The sequence below is a fragment of the Sapajus apella genome, unplaced genomic scaffold, assembly GCF_009761245.1.
Source record: "Sapajus apella isolate SASKATOON/1434 unplaced genomic scaffold, GSC_monkey_1.0 scaffold33, whole genome shotgun sequence".
In the NCBI taxonomy this organism is placed as follows: domain Eukaryota; kingdom Metazoa; phylum Chordata; class Mammalia; order Primates; family Cebidae; genus Sapajus; species Sapajus apella.
The window spans coordinates 2554444-2562162 of NW_022436973.1; the positions used below are offsets into that span (position 1 = coordinate 2554444).

General features: G+C 45.6%; 1 non-coding gene across 1 annotated transcript; it reads right to left on the reverse strand.

Moving 5' to 3' along the window:
* Positions 1-2842: 2842 nt before the first annotated feature.
* Positions 2843-3030, reverse strand: LOC116563058. The gene has a single exon (XR_004274197.1). It is a non-coding gene; the product is annotated as a U2 spliceosomal RNA (small nuclear RNA).
* Positions 3031-7719: the final 4689 nt, after the last annotated feature.

Below are 7719 nucleotides of genomic sequence, written 5' to 3' on the forward strand. Positions count from 1 at the left end.
AATATGAAAAATGTTCATCCAGTGGACCATCAGTATGTTTATCGTATCTAATGGTAAACATTAGATGTATTTACCACATCTTGTGAATGCTTCCAGATCAACCTAAATATCACTTTTTCAAAGCGACTCCCTGGCATACTACTGACCCTGCTTCCACTGGCTGACCAAGGGTGTCTTATAGGCCAGGTGCGGTGGCTAGTACCTGTAAATCGTACCACTTTGGGAGGTCAAGGTGGGCGGATCACTTGAGGTCAGGAGTTAAACAACAGCCTGGGAAACATGGTGAAACCCTGTCTCTACTAAAAATACAAAAATTAGCAGGGTGTGGTGGTGCACACCTGTAATCCCAGCTACTCAGGAGGCTGAGGCAGGAGAATCGCTTGAACCTGGGAGGCAGAGGTTGCAGTGAGCTGAGATCGCATCACTGCACTCCAACCTGGGCAACAGAGTGAGTAAGTCTCAAAAAATAAATAAACAAATAAAAATAAAAGGTGCCTTATAGTATCTATTTCCTTTGTAACACTTATGATACTTGTTATTAAATTACAAATGGAGTAATTGGTGGTTTCCTGTCTATTTCCCCTATAGAAAGCAAAGTCTGTGAAAGGGGGGAGTCTTGTCCATCTTGCCTACCACTGGATTCTCAGCACCCAGCAACAGGCCCTCCTACAGAAGAGGTGCTCAAGAAATGAGCAAATCAAAGCAGATTTCCCTACTTTTGTTAGGAGCACACATTTGGAAGTCAAATCAACTTAGGTTTGAATTCGGCTCTGCTGTGTGATCTCAGGCAAGTTGTTTAACTTCTCTGCATCCCAGTTTCCTCATCCACTTCATGGTGATCACTGTGGATATGTGATAGACTATCAAAAAATAATTGTTTGAGGGCAGGCAGCTAGTAAGTGCTGAGTCTTGGATTCATACTCAGGTCAGCTTGACTCCAAAGCTATACTCTTTCTCTGAAGCAAACTGCCAGAGCCAGTTTTGCCTTGCTCTTGGTGTCTCTCCTCATACTCTTCCCATCTCAGGATCAATCCCAGGTTAGAAGATGAGGCATCTGGCTCCCACCTGCTTTCTGCAGTGAGTCCAAGATAATTTGAGGCCTTCCTTCAGGAATAATGGTGCCTCCTACACTACTCCACTCCCAAACCCCATTTCCCAGGGAGAATCTGCTTTTTTTTTTTTTTTTTTTTTTTTTTGAGACAGAGTCTCACTCTGTCACCCAGGCTGGAGTACAGTGGCACCATCTCAGCTCACTGCAACCTCCGCCTCCTGGGTTCAAGTGATTCTTCTGCCTCAGCCTCCTGAGTAACAGGGATTACAGGCATGTGCCACCACACCTGGCTAATTTTTGTAATTTTAGTAGAGATGGAGTTTGACTATGTTGGTTAGGCTGGTTTCTAACTCCTGACCTTGTGATCTGCCCACCTTGGCCTCCCGAAGTGCTGGGATTACAGGCATGAGCCACCATACCTGGCCTGCATTTACTTTCCAGGTCCCTACAAAGAAGTGGTAGGCATGAAAACAGCACAGACTCCGCAACGACAGACTGAGGACATCTCCGTGCACAGACATGGAGATATCGGGGCAGTCTTGTCACAGGCTGAACTTCTCTACCAGCATGTGTGGCTGGCAGTGCTCAGAAGTTGACTAACTTACTAGAGCTAGAGTCCACTCCTAGCTCCCAACACTTCAAACTCATGTCCCCACCATATGGTACTTGAGATTATTGGTAGTAGTACATGGACAAGCATTTTAATTTTAATAGATAGTATTTCAATGTGTATGAGAAAAAATGATTGCCTTAAGGATATAACTGGGATGAGGCTTAAAAAAAAAAAAGTAACTGATTTACATAAAAAACATATAGGAATATGCACAGAGAGGACATATAAGACAAACTCCAGGAAGGTCACAGGCAAATAAATGAGGTTTGGGAAACACGGCTTTAAATCAAGACTTTCATTCATGGACCATCTTAGCCCTTATAAAAATAACTAGCAGGTGAAAACTGATAGCGTAGGTCTGTCTCCAAAGTATGCACTGGGAACAGTGGACGATTTATAGATAATCTACTAAAAGAAAAGCTCCACATATGAATACATACATTATTATATTTACGGTTAATTAATTAATTAATTTTTTTTTTTGAGACAGAGTCTTGCTGTGTCGCCTAGGCTGGAGTGCAGTGGCGTGATCTCGGCTCATTGCAACTTCCGCTTCCCATGTTCAAGCGATTCTCCTGCCTCAGCCTCCTGAGCAGCTGGGGCTACAGGTGTGTGCCACCACACCTGGCTAATTTTTTTGTATTTTAGGATAGAGACATGGTCTCACCATGTTAGCCAGGATATATTTACAGTTAAACTTTTTTTTTTCCCCAGGGGCTTTCTCAGGGTCTTCCATATGAAAATACTTATGTGGTACTTGAAAAGAGGGACATGGTGTGCAGCATCTCCAAAATGTAGGTAGAGCCGGTTGGGCATGGTGACTTATGCATGTAGAGTTAGCACTTTGGGAGGCCAAGGCAGGTAGATCACCTGAGGTCAGGAGTTTGAGACCAGTCTGGCCAACATGGTGAAACACTGTCTCTACTAAAAATATAAAAATTAGCTGGGCATGGTGGCATGCACCTGCAATCCCAGCTACTTGGGAGGCTGAGGCAGGAGAACCACTTGAACCCCAAAGGCAGAGGTTGCAGTGAGCCGAGATGGCACCACTGCACTCCAGCCTGGTCGACAGAGTGAGACTCCATCTCAATAAAATAAAATAAAATAAAATGCAGGCAAACCCCAAAATACTTTTTTCCAGACTACCTCTTGAGACTTGGGCTTTTGGGGAGTGGTAGGGAGGATGCACCATTCCTGGTGGTACTGCAATCCAGGTCAATGTGTGGTGAACAGAGCAGGCTCCTATTCCATCTCCTTGCTCCAAAAATCTCTTTATTATATTATCCTCAGATAGGGGATGTATCAGATATTAGACTGGTAAGAACAGATACTGCACATGATCTTAGCCAGACAGCCAAGAAGAAATAAGACTTGAGCTTTTTGAAATGACTGAACTTCAAGACTCTTGATCCAGGTGGTCACCCAAGATCTAGTTCTTATTCATTTGATTCTGACTCTCTTAGGCTAGTTATCAACCTGGCCCAACTCATGTTTCACAGAACTAAGCACCTGTAGGGGTGTCTAAACAGCTCCTGCTTTTCAGGGACCCATCCATCTGCATACTTTACCCAGACAGCAAGATTATGGAGGAACAAGATACACAAATACACAGACGTGCTGCTATAGTTATTTGGACCAGGATGGCACTTGATCCAAGCTGAGTCACTCAGGTTACCTTTCTTAAGGCTCTAGAATTCAGAAGAGGAGAGTGGTTCCATCTATCTTCTTATGGATAGATCTCTAGTATGTAGATTTAGGGAGCTGCTCCTGAGCGTACTTGCTGTCAGAAGGGCCAGAAAAAGCTGGAGGTGGAAGAGGATACAGGAGGAAGTGGGTGGGGGAAGAGAAAAGAGATAGAAGTCCCTGTTGCTGGGTGGGTGGCTCACACCTGTAATCCTAACACTTTGGGAGCCTGATGTGGCTGGATCATTTGAGCCTAGGAGTTTGAGGCCAGCCTGCACAACATGACAAAATCTTGTCTCTACAAACAAAAATTAGCCTGGCATGGTGGTGTGTACCTGTAGTCTCAGCTACTAGGGAGGCTGAGGTGAGAGGATCATCTGAAAGGCCAAGGCAGCAATGAGCCAAGATCATGCCACTGCACTTCAGCCTAGGTGACAGAGTGACACCTTGGAAAGAGAGAGAGAGAGAGAGAACCCTGATGAATGAAGTTTAGGACCCTGGTTACTACTTTCTCCTGAAGCCTGGTTGCGTGGTTCCTGTTGTTCTGGTACCTTTAAATAGATTTCCCCTTTTGCTTAATTGCACTCTGATGTGTTGGTCCTAATCTCCACTTGATTCCTGGGCACTCATAAGGCCTCTGTTTTCCTTTTGGCACCCACTCTAGAACTGTCATGCTATGGAACAGGATACCCCTCTTGACATTTTGACCCTTGGATGCTGGCACATTCTCGACTTTGCTAATTCTTTGACAGTGTTGTCTTCTAGCAACTCTCCTCACCTGTGCCTAAGGATCTGCTGCCCTTTCAAGATTCCGATACCACTGGAAAAGAACCTGGTGGGTGCTCCAGAAAGGAGATTCAGGCTGGCAATCTCAGGAACAACCAGAAAAGCCCTTTGCTTCCTAGAATGAAACAGCTCAGCAACAGTTGAGATGTGTGGAATAAAAAGATCAGAATCAATAAGACAGCTGGCAACTCTTGAATTATAAAATGAGAGGCAGTCAAGCAACAAGGATGTAGGATCCTGGCCATGTGGCTTGGGGCGAGAAAAGTAGTCCACTTTCATGTATCTCCATTGTCTTCCTGCCAAAGACATCCTTTCTGTGATGATGAGATTTATGCATTCAACCAGTATTCCCTGAGGAATGAAGGCAAATAGGCACTATTTACTTATTTGAGGTTGGTAGGTCCTATACTAAACCCTAGAGATATAGTTGTTTATCAGATCTAATCCTCATTTTGGAGGAGTGCCGGGTCTGATAATGAGACAGATGTATTCCCCAACTGTAACCCTAAGGTACAAGGAATAATAGGGAAGAGGGGGCTAGCCACCAGTTGCTATGGGAACTCTTGGGTAAAGGAGCACGTTCAACTCACAAGTGGTGGTGGGGGCAATATTAGGAAAGGTTTCCAGCTGGACGCCATTCTTGAAAGATGAGGGGGTCCTAGCCCATGGAAGAGAATAAAAGATATTGCAAGAAGAGAAGCAACATATGCAGATCCATATTTGGTGAGGATGGAGCAGAGGGTAAATGTGAAGATATACCCAGTGTAGGCTGGGAAGGTGGAAGAGGCCCTCCCAGTGCCAGTGGAACTACTGCAGGTGAACTATGACAGGGTTTTGAACAGGTACGAGAACAATCACAGGCAGCAGAGTGGGAACAGCTTGGTGGAACTGCCACTGGAAGGAAGCAGATTAGCTGGGAGCTCCAGGGAGACCATGTGTTTCAGAAGCAACCTTCACCATGGAAGGTCATTTGGAATATTTGAAGAGGCAAACTGTGATGGGGACAGCAGGATTTGGCCTGTGTCAAGGGTATAGCCCAAAGAGAAGTTATGAAGCAGCCCTGTCAGAGACCCCCTCTCTCAGTGTGTGCTGCTGGGACGTCCTGTGACTGCCTGATTCCAGCTGCCTCCACCTAGAGAACCAGCAGGCAATGGGAGGCATAGAGGCAGAGACCAGGCTCCAGGAAACATCGGAAGATTCTAGGAGAGAGAGAAGCTCCCAGGTGCCTCAGCATGACTCCCCAAGAAAATGAAAGAGAAGTAGCTGCCTCACTCAGTAACCAGCAGGTGATCCGTTAGCCAAAGTTGGGTTTTGAAAAAATCTTCCCTATTGCCCCTCCCCACAAGCCCTCCAAGTCCTCAATCCCGTCCACTCCACCTCCCCAGAGCCTAGTTCACTCGAGCATCTTCTCTCCCTCCTGGCTGGAAACTTCTCCCTCTCCCAGTTTTCCTCCTTGACCCTGTTAAAATTCATGTCTCACATTAATTGGCTGCTTACCATGTGCTCTGCCCGGTGCTGAGGGCTTCAATACATTCTCAGTTAATCATTGCAATAACCATAGGAAACAGGGACTACTTGTTCCACCATTTTACAGACAAGGAAACTGAGGCTTAGGAAAGTTAACTTGCCCAAAGTTGCACAGCTATTGAGCAGTGGGGCTATGATTTGAACTCAAGCAGTGTGTGTATGGAGCCCAATCTTAGAACACCTATCCTGCTTTCCAAATTGTCTTTAGGTCACTATTGCCCTCACCTGTGTTTGAAAGATTTAGAAAGGACAGTCTACACGTGCTGCCTTTTCTGCTTTATTTTTCATTCCTTAAACACTGTTGGTCTGGCTTCCATTCTAATCAGGGACTTCCTAGTTTCCAAATAAAGTAGCCTATTCTCCTCCTCTTTCCTGCAGCACTCAACGATGTGGATAAGCACATTCTTTGAGGTCCTTTGCCTCTGGATCCAATGACCATTAATTCTCCTAGCTTTCTTCCTACCTCTCCAAATACCATTTCTGTCTCCCTCTCTTCTTTCAGCACAATTTAAGGGATCCCCAATACTATATCATCAACCTTCTCTTCTCTCTATATGCCCTCCTATTGATATTGATAGCATTTTTGGATCTATATTTGGCTTCTGTAGGTAGCCTTTTTTTTTTTTTTTTTAAGATGAAGTCTTACTCTGTTGCCCAGGCTGGAGTTCCGTGGCGTTATCTCTGCTCACTGTAACCTCACCTCCTGGGTTCAAGCAATTCTGCCTCAGCCTCCCGAGTAGCTGGGATTACAGGTATCCACCACCATGCCTGGCTAATTTTTGTATTTTTAATAGAGACAGGATTTTATGTTGGCCAGGTGGTCTCAAACTCCTGACCTCAAGTGATCCACCCACCATGGCTTCCCAAAGTGCTGGGATTATAGGCGTGAGCCACCACGCCCGGCCAGGTAGCCTCTTAAATTAACGTCTCTAGCCTTGACTACTTCTTACAGCCACAGAAATATTTACCCATATGTCTATTGCACGTGTCCACTTGATGCCCCCACAGTCCTTTTGTCCTGGGTTCAGCTTTTCTCCTGAAACTGCCCTTTTCTTCTATGGTCCCTGCTCAGCAAATATCTCTATTCTTCCCAGTCACTCAGGCTCAAAAGCTTGAAACCTCTTGAGTTAACCCTTGATCCTGTCATCCACATCCCATTGGTGGTTACTACCTCTATGGAATCTGCCCAAGATCTTCTTTTGTAATTTTCCCTCCTTCCCCAGGTTCTCATTGCATCCTGCCCTTTCTTTGGCTTCCCTGCATCACACACACACACACACACACACACACACACACACACGCACCCAACTATGAGCCAGGTACTATGCTAGTATTAGGAATTCAGCTGTGAACTAAAAAGACAAGGTCCCTGCTCTCAAGGAGCTCAGGTCTGGTGGGTGAGACAGAGGAGGGAACAAGTAATTGTCACTTACTGTGATGAGTGCCTCAAGGATAAAGTACAGTGTGTTTGCAGTAGGAACCCTTTAGAAGAACTGCCATCCAGAATTAAAGAGTCAGGCACAGATTTCCAGTGGAAATGGCATTTAAACTTAGGTCTCAAAATGGAAACAGAAGTCAGCCAGGTAAAGGCTGGGGAGAATAAAGAAGGCAAGTGAAGGAGACAGGCACTAGAGGCCAAGAACATAGATGGGCAAACATTTGGGAACTGGAAAGAGCAGGGTTTACATGGGGAACTGCTGGTAATTCAGTACGGCTAAGGCATAGAGGGTGAAGAGGAGTAGTGAGAGATGAGGCTGGAGGGATAAGCAAGGCCCAATTCGTGCAGGGTCTCTAAGGAATTTCCAGTTTATCTTCAGAGCACTGGGGAGTCACTGTGAGTTGCTATGAGCAATGAAGGAACACAATCAATATGCATTTTTAAAAATATTACCTACAGGCTGGGCTTGGTGGCTCATGCCTGGAATCCTAGCAGTTTGGGAGGCCAAGGCAGGCAGATTGCCTGAGCTCAGGAGTTGGAGATCGGCCTGGGCAATGTGGCGAAATCCCGTCTCTACTAAAACACACACACACACACACACACACACACACACACACACAC